General features: G+C 31.9%; 1 long non-coding RNA gene across 1 annotated transcript in view; it reads right to left on the minus strand.

Annotated features, from left to right (window-relative positions):
• The window catches only part of LOC116662995, a 243,855-nt gene that overhangs the window by 137,631 nt on the left and 90,977 nt on the right, over window positions 1-15,247 (minus strand). The window lies entirely within an intron of this gene.

Raw genomic sequence — 15,247 nt, forward strand, 5'->3', positions numbered from 1 at the left:
TAGAAATCTCTGACTAAAATGCCGAAGCCTTAGTTCTCTGTGAGTTTGTCTGCAACTCATCACAGGATTATGAATAAACATGACTGGAGGAGTATGCAGATTGCCTAATAGAAAAGCCATGAATGTTTTAACACCCAGGGGTTCAAATTATAATAAAGGGATAGCAGCTGTCACTGGAGGCAAGCTACAAGATCACCTTTGCATCCCTGCAGCAATGAATTCAACAACAATTTAGCCTTTTTCTGGCAAGTAGAGTCTCCAAAGACATCCACGTATCTCTACAGCTCAGAGGTCCATGCGTAGGACTGTTGCCTTATATTACACTTACTCATTTTTTAGCACTATTTTCCAAATATCAAAGATTTTTTTCAAAGAAGTGTAGGGTGATTTCCCGTATTTTGTTAAATTATGGGAAGAGAGATTAAATGGCCCCTTCTAATCATTATTGTTGATTGCTAATATGGTGTGCCCTTTCTATTTTAATAAAATATCACTCTATGTAGTATGTATGCAGGTGTGATTTCTGCACTAATGCTTTTGTAAAAATATCTCAATTCATGTATCTCATGGCAAACTTTTACAGGAAAAATACAGAGAGAGATTTTACTGAATACTTCAGAGGAACTATGTAAAGTGTTTACTAGATATGCTGCTGCATTTAAGAGAGTGAAAGTGCTGGTCATTCTTACAGCCGCACTTGCGGGATTACTCATGCAGAGTCTCCTGGGTTTTCAACATCAGTATTCCACCACCCTGACTGCAGCTTTCACTCGTAGGATTTATAGTGCAGGAGGAACTCCCTGGGATGGAGGCTGGAACCCACCTCTCACCCACTCGTGGTGGTGAAGTCAATAATGTGGGAAACAGAATCTCAAGTTACAATTAAAAACCCCAAACTTGCAGTTGTATGTTTTCCCTGCTCAAGAAGTACCAGTGATATTATGACAGATGGACTTGGCAATCAACTAAAAGTCAAATTATCTTTCCTCTGATGGTTAGAAAACCTTTACAGATAAACTTTTCAAGGAGGCTTCTACTTGAACTAGACGGCGCTGATTGGCGATTTGGTATTTTAGTATGTGCTTTTCTAATTCAAATGCCATGTTCCACTTACTTAAATTACAGCATTATTCATGTGAAAGTCCGCTTCATACAGTCCCACATGCAGTAAAATACTGACACAATGCAATTATTTTTCCAAGTTTATAATACGTATAAACTTAGAGAAAAATATTCGCTTTCATAGTAATATGTAAGATTGTTTTGATCAAACTGTGTAAAACATCAAGGCTTAAGGGAAGAGCATAAACAACTTCTTCAATATTTTCTGCAATAGAGAGCTATTAAAAACATGCTCTCACTATTCTGGTACTTATTATTCCATGAACATAAAAGCCAGATCAAACTATTTTAGGTTTATTGATATTGAGCATTTGTCTTCATGTAGAATTTATTATTTATTTATTCTTATATAAAATTTAGTATGGAATATAAATGATGTGGCGATTTTTCTTTTTTTGCTTCAAATGCCAGATTAGAGAGCTATATATATATTTTTTGCTTTCCAGTGTCTTATATAATATTGATGAAGAATTATTTATTTTAAAACATTTTAAAAGTATTTTCTATAACATAGTTAAGAAAAAAATATATGTTTAAGTATCGTATAAGAGAGAAAGTACTTAATTTAGATACTAATTCTGAAGTATTACTCATAATATTTATATTCTAATAATCAAAACTCATATTTTAATTAACAGTTTAATTTTGTGTATCAATAGTTTTAATTTTATTAGCTATCATTAGTTCTAAGCATGTAAAAAACCACAAAGTATAAACTCTAATGTTTTTGTTTTATTTGCTGCTGTGGATACCGAGCAGTTGAGTAAGCCATGATCCTTTCCCTTAAGTGAAAAAGATTATACTATAATAGCAGAAAACATTTAAAATTGTGTAATATTTTTCATTCATTGTTCATCTATACTAGGTATTAGAAATACAAAATGAGAAACCATCTGCCCAAGGAAAAGTTAGATTTTTAGTAAGGAACAATTACTAGTACTTAGAAGGTAAATTAGAATTTTATGAATCTTATGAAAATAATTTGTTTTTAGGACTGTTGCTTAATTATTCATATATGTTAAGAAGTGCATTTATGTTGAGTATGATTATAAGAAGCATTAGGAATGAGTTATTTGATATGAGAGTTGAAATATGAAATATATATACAAAAGAATAATGTATATGTGAATATGTACATTATATATATATATTTATAAATAAACATGAAAGACATAGACTTCTGGGAGGTTTTTGCCATGTTTCATGAAGGAGGTAGCATTTGAACTGGGGTTTAGAGGATTGAGAGTATTCTTATAAACCAAAACGAAAGGGAGAGATCTTCCAAAAAGAAGAGATAGATTAGGCAAAGCAATTAAGCTGAGGAAAAAACACGTCAAATTTGAGGTCAGGTGAATGATTCAGCTTTGAGTCAAGTCTCAGGGCATATGGCATGGAGTCAGTATAGAGCTGATTAGAGGTAGCTCCTGCCACAAACTTCATTCAATATGGAAGGATGATTCTTACAATTTCTGGGACAGAGATATGAACTAAAAAGATTATTCCAACAGCATTTAGTAGGATGGATTACAGGCTGAGAGAAACCAGACATAGAGAAACAATTTGAAAACAAGGCGGGTTAGGTTAGTGATGAAAAAAGAACAGAAGCTTTGATGGAAGAAACCTGCTCTGACAGAATCCCCCAAGTACAGTAACATACAATGGTTAAAACCACCTCGGAGGCATACAGGCTGGCGTTCAAAGCCTTGCCTTTCATTTATTCTCCCTGTGAACTTTAAATTTCATTTTTTCTCATCTGAGACCAAGAGCTAGTAATAGAAACTACTTCACAGACTTGGGAGAATGAAATGAGATGTTGTGTGAAAAGTGCCTAACACAATCGTCATTTAGGGAGTAGTGGTTAAAACAGTGGTGGAGTATCTGATGCCAGATGAACTGAATGGGAGAGGCAAAAAGAAAGAATAAATTGAATGTGATTGAGGTTTCTATTCTGTGACTGAGCACTTAAGGGAAACAGAAAAACCTGGAAGAAGATGAGGATGATAAGTCACAGAGTTTAAACATAGAACTAAAAATCCACACCTATTCATCAAACATCTTGCATTGTTAGTTCTTATCATTTATCAATGATCTTAATTGCAGTTTGCTAATTTTCCCTAATTAATTAAGCTTTTTTATTCTATGGCACAGTTTGTATTAAACCCTCCAATGTTTTGTCCCACCTTTGCTACCATAAAGAGCAGTTGGCTTGCTTCTTTCCCCACAGGTTTCCTTGTCATTCAACGCCTTCTATTCTATTGATTAAATGACTTTTTTGTAAATTTGTATTCAATCCAACACCTCCCTTTATAAAAGGTAGGGCGTAGACAAAAGATGCAGTTTCTGGGACCAAATAGATTGTGGAACAGCTGATGCTTTGTTCACAATCTATACTGATTGCAATAACTGGATCGATCATGTAGCCATCTGTATTGATTGGTAAGACTGCTGACAATTTGAATTGACTGTCATTTTGCATTGAAACCATCGCCAAAACCTCTAAAATCAGCCTTCTTTTAAATAAAGAGTAAAAGGAAAGAAAAAACAAATCAGAGAAGAAAAAGGGTATTATCTATGAACAAGAAAAACGATACCACTATTTCACCAACATTACTATGACTACTACACACTGTCATTACTAAGCCTATGGCACTGTACAAAGAATTTGAATATAATATGCTTAAAATGAGTTTTGAAAAGATGGGGATAGATAAAAAATTAATAACAAAGAAGGGTATTTAGCAACATGAAGCTTTCCAAAAAATATAGGGTGAAATATAGACAGGTAAGACACTAACATCTTTAAAATAACTAGATATTTCAATCGACAATACAAATTATTTTCTTTGATTTTATTAACCAATCTCTATTCATGAAAGTAAATCATTCAAAAGCTAAATCTTTCACTTATTTACTTCTAAAAAATATGCCAGTGTTTTGATTGACTTGTCAGCAACTTTTTAGCATATAGAATTGCCCATATATTTAAATCTTCTGACTGTTTCAGATATCAGTGTCAAAAATTCTGTTTGAAAACTATTCAATTATTTAATTATTAATACTTTAATTTTAAGAAAACAAAAACCATAAATGCTATTACTATAATCATAATTGAGAAATAGAAGACATATTATTCATAGCTAATAGACTTTATTAAATACAAATCTGAAAAATTAAAATATTTGACATAAAAAATTAGTGAAAATAAATTAAAATAGAATTATGGTATACAGTATTAACTAAATATTTACATATTGATTTCTATTTAATTTCTAAATATTAACCTACTGATTTCTATTTAATTTCTGTATATTTTGCTTTTCTATTTTTCTTATGGAACTAAGTTCAATGAATAATTTAAAAATTAAAAATTATACCTTAAAGCAGTTTTCAATTAAAACAATCTTGGTTTTTTTGGGGGGGGCAGAGCTCTTTGTAATACTTAATCCCTTAAAAATCAACTTGTTCTAGATTAAATATATTACTTATAACATTTACGTTTAGTTAATATTTAAATTTTAAAGTTTAAGGAAAAAGACATTCAAACATTTATATTTCCCATTACAGATTATGCATGACTGTAAATAAAAGTGAATTTACTTTCTTATTTAAAAGTTAGCATGAAATATAAAAATGAGTATTAGAGGATGGCTTTCTCATGGTTGCTAAAACTGACAAAGGAGACAGTCACAACTTCTACATTAATTTATTCTTTCATGTGAAGTGTTCTGAACAAAGAACATGAAAGACTTATTTATATTCTTCTGATGAACTTACATTACTCTGAAATCTAATGAATAAGTAAAACAACTTTTTCATTTATTGTTTATTAAATATAATATTATCTTCGCTCACCAATTAAGGCACAATTTTATTGCTAAAAGAAGATAGGGCAAATTTCAAAACCATAAGAGACTGAAATGATACACATGACATAAGCCTTATAGTTTTAAGATCAATAATAAACACTTCTGTTATTTATTAGAAAAATAAAAAAAATAAACAGAAAGTAGTTACTTAAAACTAAAATAAAATCACAAATCCTTATCAAATTCCATATTAAATTCAAAATCTTGATTTTAGTGATTGGCTGAAAAGTTATTATTTGCATTAAAAGCTCTATTCTTTCTTTTAAATATATTTTAAGGAAAGTCCAATTATATTAAGCAATCAAAAATGGTTTACATCCTCCAATTTCTCTACCCTCTCCTCTTTCTCTTACACACATACATACAAACACACATATGCATGCACACACTCACAACCTAGCTGTGCAAAATAGATAAGTGTAATTATTAAAATTAAAGCAAGTCATCGTCGTTCAATTATGCTATGTAATTATGACTGTTATCAATAGTTATACAAGGAGGTAAATATTGTGCTAAATGTAACTAGCTACAGATACCTCGCTGTACATACAGATAGAATATCACTAACAGATAAATTACTGCTGGTAGAAAGTTGATAGCAAAATAGCTCGATCAATGATTGACTGATAGATAGATAGGAATTTTACATATATTTTTTAAACTATTCACTTTTTAAATTTAGGAGAGTTTAATTTTCTTTAATAATTAATTATACCTCAAATATTTCTCATTCCAGTTTCTGCTTTTGGAGAGAACAGCAAATTTTCTTTTCTTTTCTAAATAAACTGACAAATCAATACACAGTTATGGAAAAATGTACATGGGGAATTCAGTTTTTCTTCATAGAAGGAAACTGGTGCCCTCTGCTGTCTATTTGTAGATTATTTTAGATTTTATTTTCCTGCTGTCTCTGAAAATATTAGAACTGTAAAAAATCTATCCTTGTATCATGGAATGGTATGATATTATATATATGATATGTAACTAATATGTAATTTTTGATTATAGATGTGATTTATAGATACATTTTTGAAAACAATAGGTATTGATGAATGTGCGAAGCTGAGGAGTTGGATGGAGATAGTTAATCGCATGTTGATATATATGTAACAGTAAGGAAAAAAGACACAAGCACAAATCTTTTAAATAAATGAAAATGCAAAGAACTGAGTACTAAATGAATGTTAAGTGAATTTTTAAAATAATTCTTAATTTTTCACTCTGATCAGTACCTTAAATATTACACAGCACATAGGAGTATTATTTTGCTGAGTGGTTTATCAAAATAAAACAAAGGAATATTATTAGAGCTAACTGATTTTTCTCTATTTTTCCTGATTCTCTTCCCAGTTACACAAAAATGCTTTTAAAAAAGCAATGTGAATGTTATGCAATAGGTTGTAAACATAAGAAAACATTTTTTTCATCATTTAATTTACAGATGTCACAATTTATTCTCAAGTTTCCTATTCCTTCAAATTCTGTCTAAGTTAGGAAATATAAGTCAATGAAATCTAAAATTTACAGGAAAATTATACAAAATATTACATATATTTAAAATAATTTTCTCCTTGTAACTATAAATAATTTTCACATATTAGTATCTTTCTTCAGTAACTATTTATTATCTTTCTATAACCCAATTACTCAGCTAAGCCTAAGCATAGAACCATGGGTTAAGTATATAATTGCAATGAGCAATTATACTTTATTTATACTACTTAAATATCACCATTTATATATATATATATATATATATATGAATGGGAAAGATTACAGTATACTTTTCCGTAAGGTTCATTCAAAAATTTGTAGTTTTTCTCCCCCAAAATACCTCCCTTCCATGTTGAAAGAGATATAGGTAAATAGATTTATGTATGTGTGTGCATATATATAAATATATAGGTAGAAAGGTATCAACTTAAAAGGATGCTTGCACAAATCCCAGTCAAGTATTCCCAGTATTCACCATAGATGACTACCTCAATGTTTCATGATGCTGTCAAACCCAGGAGAGTCCAAACCAAACACCCAAACATATTCATTGTCCTATTCTAACACACAGGCATATAAATATATATTAATCTATCTATTTATCTTTCAATCTATCTATCTATAGAGAGAAATTATTTTTGAAAATACCTTCCTAGTAGAATTATACCCATTATCTTGTAACAATCTATAATGGAGTATAATCCGCAAAAACACTATGCGTACACCTAAAAATAACACAATATTGTAAATCAACTATACTTCAATTTTTAAAAATTCAGAAATTTAAAACAACAAAATATATTAGCATAGTACTAATCCATAGAATTAAATATGCATCTCCTTTCACTGTTGTATTTGTGCACACATTGGAAAGAAATATTCTCCTCCCCTTACTGATCTAAAGTAATTTGCCAAACTTTCTAATAATTAAATGTAACAGACATAGCTTTAACAATCCATTCATTTTTGAGATATTTTCTAAGACATTTTTCTCCAAAAGAAGAAGAAACTAGGTTTCAAACATGACCTTACCCATGCAAAGGACATACAAAAAAAGAGAAGAGTGGCCTTCAAAATCCTGCCCATTTATTTTGATGTACCTTGAGGTACATTAGAGCTACTACCATGATTTGATGCAGTGAACAATTCCTATAAGAACAGTGGACTCTGAATTAAGCTGCTTTTTTAATTTGTCATACAACTTCCAACTTGTTCTTAAGTATTCTTTGTTCCTTGAACATTAATCATAAACAATAGAAAAAAGAATTATATTTTGCACTTCTAATGAATTATTTCATTAAAACAAAATAAGGATCCTTCAAGGAAATATTGTCCAAATGTAACCGCTCAAGCATGTAGTTATTACTTTCTATGGAAGTAGGAGCTAGACGTAGGACACTACTCAAATTCCCATTCTTTCACATATTTTCTTAAAATTTCAATATATAATGGCTTAAACTGCATTAAGTTTCATATAGGAAAAGAATAAGAAATTTTGCTTAATATATCTATTCAAGAATCTCATACATGCACTATTACTATTAAATATGATTGACAGTTAAGGAACTTCAGTTTTCTCTCTCAAGTCTTACCTTTGACCAGTCTTCTAATCTTCAGCAGTCTTGTATTAGTGTCTGATGGTCAAGATGACTACCTACAAATCCCTGTCACTCAAAATGCAAAATGGTGTAATCCTGATGAGAGAGAGGCAGTGTCACTGGGAAGCAGAGGACCTCTCTTTACCTGTTTTTTTATATGCAGAATGAAAATGACATTTTGTGTAACTGTGAATACAAACTGTCTCAGTGCAGCATCCCATTGCTCCAGCCTTATCTCCTTACTTACTCCCTCCACCCTCCTCTGCATTCTGTGCCCTGAAATTAACTAGCCGTCCTCAGAAAGCCAACTAGGGGTCCCAAATTTGGAAAGCTATGGTTAATTTTATACACAACTTTGACATCCTTAGCAATATAGTAATGTTGTTAAGAGCTTGGCTCAAGAGTCAGACTGCCTGCTTCAGAGTCTTAGCTCTAATGTTTCCTGGTGGTAACTACGGCCATTTATTTAAACCTCTCTGAGCCTCAGTTTTCATCTCTGTATACAAATTTAGAACTTGCTATGTCATTCGGTGAAGTATTTTATGTAAAGCTCCAGATACAGAATGAAGACTCTATAGATATTACTTGTCATTAATTATTATTGTTCTTATTAGCTTTTTAGCTGACAATTTAATAGGAAGATAATAATTTAATTGAGGAGATTAGTTAACTTGCAAATGTGTGGTAGCATATAAGGACTTCTGGGAATATCAGATGTGAGAAACTAGAAGGTAAAAGAAGGCCATAATGTTTTCCAAATTTATTGACTGGTTTGGTGTTGATAACATTAAGAAAAATAGTTGAAATAGGCCTGTGTGTTGGGATAGAAACATAATGAACGTGTTTGACTTGGATGCTTCTGGGATTGACAGCACCATGAGACATGCAGGTGGTCATCTACAGTGAATACGGGGAACACTTCAGTAGAATTTGTGCAAGGGTCCTTTTAAGTTGATAGTAATAGAATTCCCCATGGTATGTACATTGCTTTCTTCTGTTACATAAATAATATATTTTTACTTGAATTTCTTCCCTATACCTCCAAACTTATTTTTTTGAATTATAAGTGGTTATGTTTAAGAGAAATTCCTATTTCATTTAAGTCCCTTGAACTTGATCAGAGCCTATTTATAGGTAACTTCAGTATCCTCTAGGTTCTGAGAGTTACAACTGTTCTTCCTTGATACTATCTAACTATAATGTTCTAAGACTGGGACATTGAAGAAAATCACCAACTCTTCATTTTGTGTCACAATTTGTCCCCAAGACTCTGGGGCATTACTGTTTGAACCCAGAAACTCATATAATCTCCCATGAATATGTAACCTTTTTCAGATCCTAGCAAACATGTTCAAACACATTAGATCTTCAAACGCTTATTCAGACATTCTACAAGGAAAACATTACAGTGTTTCTGGGTCCCTACCATGCTCTTGTTAAACAATGGTAAACAAAACACAATACCAACGCTCCCTATTGCTACAGAACTAGCCCTCCAAGGTGAAAACCAATGTTAAATAATAATGCTTACATTCATGTGTTCATTCCTTAAATTTACTTAACAGATATTTATTCATCTCATTCTACGCATACTTATTCGGTTCCTTCTCCAGATACTGCCTATGGAGATGCGAATGAAACAGAAAACCCCTACCTATGTGGAGTTTAAATTCCACTGAAAAAAGACAACAATAATCAAATTAACAAAGTGAAGGAAAAATGGAGAGTACTTTGCAAGAAAAGAGAATGACAAGGAGAATTTACTCTATGGGGGGAGAAACCAGTCTATTCTTTCCATTAACATTTAGACTATGAATCCTTGCTAAGCATTGTTTTTCATTTTATCTCTGTGATTGTATCTTTAAAAGATACACTGACATCCAATATCATTTTATACCATGGAGAATTCTGTGGGCTAAACACGGTAAGTAGACATTTGAGTGCAGCATGATTAGCTAGGTAATAAAGGTTGCAAACTTCCACTTCCTCAGTGAAGACTTCCTGTCCTCATCCTAACACATTTTAGAATGAATCGAGACATGTTTCCCCTTGTGTGCAGTTACAGCTCAGCAATCAGATTCAGATTAAAGTCCTCTCTGGGGCTATCCTATTTCTCACTCAAAGCTGTTTATCTACACTCAATTTCTAATTGCTTCTTTGGTTTTACACTTTTGTTTCCCTAATGCAACTGCAGCTCTGTCCTTAACAAAAGTCGGTTCTTAATAATTAATGTGATTGTCCATGTGATTATAAATCTGAAAGGACTTGGATTTTGTGGTCATAAAATGTCAAGTTTTATTTACATTGACTGAAGAAGCCAACCCACCTTTCATCTCCTTAATTATTCTCATTTATTTAACATTATCTCCTACTCCTATCAGGCATGAGGATAGTCTACATTCACCAGTTAAATTCCAGACATTCAGTCTGTGACTATTTAAGAAGATCTGTGCTCTAACTGCATTTTACACAAAATTCTATTTGATTCTTCATTGTAGTGCATTATAATCATGAGGCTCCAAGTGTTAAAGGCAAGAATAATTACATCTGTGATAATAGGTGAGAGATAAATGTTGTTTAATAAATGGATAAATCAACGCACAGAAGAAAAGGACTCTCCAAAATTACCTGCTCTGTAGTGCAAAATATTATCTGAAATAACTTATTTCACAGTTTTGAATTATCCCCACTCCAGAAGTCCTCTCTTGCTATGGCTTACTATTTAGTGTATTCCTGTGCTTTTGTCAGTAAAGGTTAGCAGTCAGTTAAGAGAATGTGAAGATATGCCCCTGCCTGGGAGTACAAGCTTAGCTGTCAGAGTTCTGGAGATCCAGAGAAGGGCACGAAAGTGGGAAGCAGGTCACTGCTGCATTTTGACTTGTAATCAGCAGCTCCTCCATTACCCCCATCCTCAACCCTATTCCCGCATCACATATAAAGGCTGCCTGAGAGTTATGGGTGTTCAAAAATTCTAATTTGTTATTATGCTGAGAGTAACAGAATAATGGTTTCATTCCTGCTTTTTGAGTTTTTTCCTATTGAGTGTTATTGGGTTAGAAAAACCTTATGATCTCATTTTGGTTATCTACTGCTAAAAGCAATTCATGTGTCACAAAACATATTTTCTGGATATGTCAAACATAAAATGATCCAGTAACAAAGGAAGCAATCAGCAGTGGTTTGGGTTCTGGGTCATGGTTCTAGAACCTGCCGATTCATGAAAAACTTAAATTATCCAATAATATTATTTTATCCATGTCTCCAGTTTTGTTTATAAAATGAACATTGTTTCAGCATTGGTTACAATCATTTGAAACTCAGTTTAGATACTAGACCGTGTAACTACCCTAGTAAGATTTATATTACTGTAAATAGTAACAGTTCTTCTTTAGAGGTGACCATATACTTTATTCTGTCCATTATTCTTGTTAGGAGAATATATCAATAATTTCAATAATTAAGGATTTTTAAAATCCATCTTCCACATCTAAATGCATAACAAAATGAAAAATTGAGCCATCTCCTTCATAAGATATATTTTCAGATTCTCTTCTTCCTTTTTTTTTCCAATACTTTGTCATATTTTTCTTCTGTTTTCTAATAATAGCTCTTGAATTTTAGTTTATCCATCAGGTGGTTTTAAGATAGGACTGGCCTTAAGTTAATGAAGATATTATTTCTATTTCAAATTTTCTTTCTATAGATAAATATTTGAGAATAAACATATATTGGTCAACTCTATCCCTGATTATTTAGTAGGCTTTGGAAGTACAAAGGAAATAGTATTTTGCCCATACCCTTGAGTATGCTGAAGTGCAGTGTAGGAGTTTTCCAAAGTGCTGCCTGTGGAGGTCATGGTGGGGCACCCCACATCCTTCTCATCATAAGAATCTGCTGGGAGATGTGTAAGTTGGCACATATCCCCCCACCATCTGCTGCACCTTCAGTACTATATAATATTCACACTATGGCCAAAGTCTCTCACAGATGCCCCCAGCCAATGAATAAGCACAGTGCGGTAAACAGAACTGGGTTATTCCTGCTGAATGTTGGAATCATCTGATGGGAGCTCTTTGCCCTGAGGCGCGCCATGGGCCTGGACAGAAATTTCATAATAATGTACTATAGAGTAAGGTTACTCAACACTTCCCTCTTCTTTCTTTCCTCTTCCCCTTCTTCTTTCCTTCCTTCCTTCACACATCATTGTCTTAAGGTCTTCCATGCCTAATTCTTTGTTCTCTCCCCTTTATTTTTCAAAAATAATTCCCCCAATAAATGTTATATGTGTCTAATATCACCTTGGGATCTGCTTACTGAAAGATCCAAACTGATTCACACGTCTTTTATGTGGTAAAATTAAAAGTTGTAACTGAGACAAAAAGTAGGAGGGAATTATACTGAAAATCTGACATTACTGAAACTCTGAAAATATAGAAATTGAGAGAACGGTATAGTGTGATGTGGGAAGGAAGGACATTTGAAATTTTTGCTTTACTTTATGGGTTTGGTAAATACGCATCATCTGCATTAATAGACCTAGTTTAAACTTGGGGTCACCATATACTTATTTCTTAGCTTTGTTTATTAAGCCCTTGATCTTTTAAGATTTGTATGGGAATTTAAGATAATGTATGTAGAACACCGAGTTTAGTCAGACACCTAATACTTAACAACTGTTCAAATTATTTCTGACCAATGAATGCAATCATAATTTAAATTGTTTTTATGTAAATCAAACCCAACTATTTCTATGCTAGTACATACATATGCAAAATTGAAAGAATATAAAGAACATAGTAATAACATAGGACTGCAATTTAAAAATTTTTATATACCAAAAAAATAACCTAGGAAGTTAATTGAAATGTATATCCCTGGGCCCCCATATATAGATTTTGTTCATTATATCTGGAAAATTTTCCAGGAATTTGTCCTTTAAAGAAGCAAAAGTGTTTCTGATGTTGATAGTATATGGAACAAATTTTGACCAAAAAAAATGCTTGTATAGCATATTGAAATGTACTCATTTATTTATTTAACATGAACCCATAAATTAAATTCAATTTTTCAAGTTTGAAACTACCTGGAGTTAATATATGTATTTTTATAAATAAAACATCTTAACTAGAGAAAAACATCATATTACCAAATATAATGTACTTTACCACACTAGTTATATTCTTTCATGAGTGCAATTTCTCACCATTTGTAAACTCAAATAGAATGAATGTGCAAGTTACTCATTCCAAGTAGCATAAATAATTTTTAATTGTCAATATCTATTATTTAATATTTATTTAGTGGAATGTTATCATCTCTCAAAATATGAAATTCAAAAATTTGTATCATTATAATTTTACATCTCTATGTAGGTAACTAACAAATCTATTTAAGTTTTTATTTTAATATATCATTATGTAAATTTAAAGTTTTTAATATACAATGGAGAAAAGACAGTCTCTTCAGCAAGTATGTTGGGAAAACTGGACAGCAGCACATGTATTAATGAAGTTAGAACACTCCCTCACACCATACACAAAAATAAACTCAAAATGGCTTAAAGATTTAAATATAAGACAAGACATGATAAACCTCCCAGAGGAAAACATAGGTAAAACATTCTCTGACATAAATCTTAGCAATGTTGTCCTAGGGCAGTCTACACAGGCAATAGAAATAAAAGCAGAAATTAACAAATGGGACCTAATTAAACTTATAAGCTTTTGCACAGTAAAGGAAGCCATAAGCAAAACAAAATGACACTCTATGGAATGGGAGAAAATATTTGCAAGTGATATGACTGACAAAGGTTTAATTTCCAGAATATATTAAAAGCTCATACAACTTAGTAACAAAAAAAAAACAAACAAACAACCCAATCCAAAAATGGGTAGAAGACTTAAGCAATTCTCCAATGAAGACATACAGATGGCCAATAGGCACATGAGAAGAATGTACAATATTGCTAATTATTAGAGAAATGCAAATCAAAATAACAATGAGGTATCACCTCACACCAGTCAGAATGGCCATTATTCAAAAGGTCATGAATGATAAATGCTGGAGAAGGTATGGAGAAAAGGGAATTCTCCTACACTGCTAGTGGGAATGTAGTTTAGTGAAGACATTATGGAAAACAGTATGGAGATTCTGCAAAAGTCTAAAAATAGATTTACCATATATGATCCATCAATCCTACTGCTGGGCATACATCCAGAGGGAACTCCAATTCAAAAAGATACATGCACCTCAATGTTCATAGCAGCACTATTTACAATAGCCAAGACATGGAAACTACCGAAATATCCATCGACAGATGACTGGATAAAGAAGCTGTGGTATATTTATACAGTGGAATACCACTCAGCCATAAAAAATAACATAATGTCATTTGCAGCAAATATGGATGGCCCTGGAGATTGTCATTCTAAGTGAAGCCAGAAAGAGAAAGAAAAATACCACATGATATCACTTATATGTGGAATAAAAAAAAAAAAAGATAAACTTATTTACAAAACAAAAACAGACTCACAGACACAGAAAAGAAACTTATTTGTTTGTTTCCAAGGGGGAAAAGGGCTGGGAAAGGATAAATTTGGGAGTTTGAGATTTGCAAATGTTTGCCACTATATATAAAAATAGATTTTAAAAAATCAAATTTCTTCTGCATAGCACACAGGGAACTATATTCAAAATCTTGGAATATCCTTCAATGAAAACAAACATGAAAATGAATATACATATGCATATACATGACTGGGACATCTTCCTGTACACCAGAAATTGACACATTGTAACTGAATGTGTTTCAATAAAAATAATAATTTATAAGATATTAGAGTTATTCTAATAATATGAATCAGGGTTTTCATAGTGGTATAAATGAGGCAACCATACGATACGTCTGAGTAAAAGAATACCACCTACCCAACTAGCATTAGGCAAAACTTACTATCTTTAACAGAAATTAACACTTTATAGTATCATTCATCACTGATATGTGTCAATGTTTATAGACAATTTTACAGTAAGATCAGCAAACAATTTTCATTCACTGTTCCTAAGTTTTTCTCTGTGTGAATGAAACATTTTGACTTCAAATTATAAGTAAAGTGGCTTATACTACATTTCCCTTGCATAGAATAGTATATGACTTTTTTTTACATT

This window comes from Camelus ferus, chromosome 1 (genome assembly GCF_009834535.1).
Source record: "Camelus ferus isolate YT-003-E chromosome 1, BCGSAC_Cfer_1.0, whole genome shotgun sequence".
NCBI lineage: Eukaryota > Metazoa > Chordata > Mammalia > Artiodactyla > Camelidae > Camelus > Camelus ferus.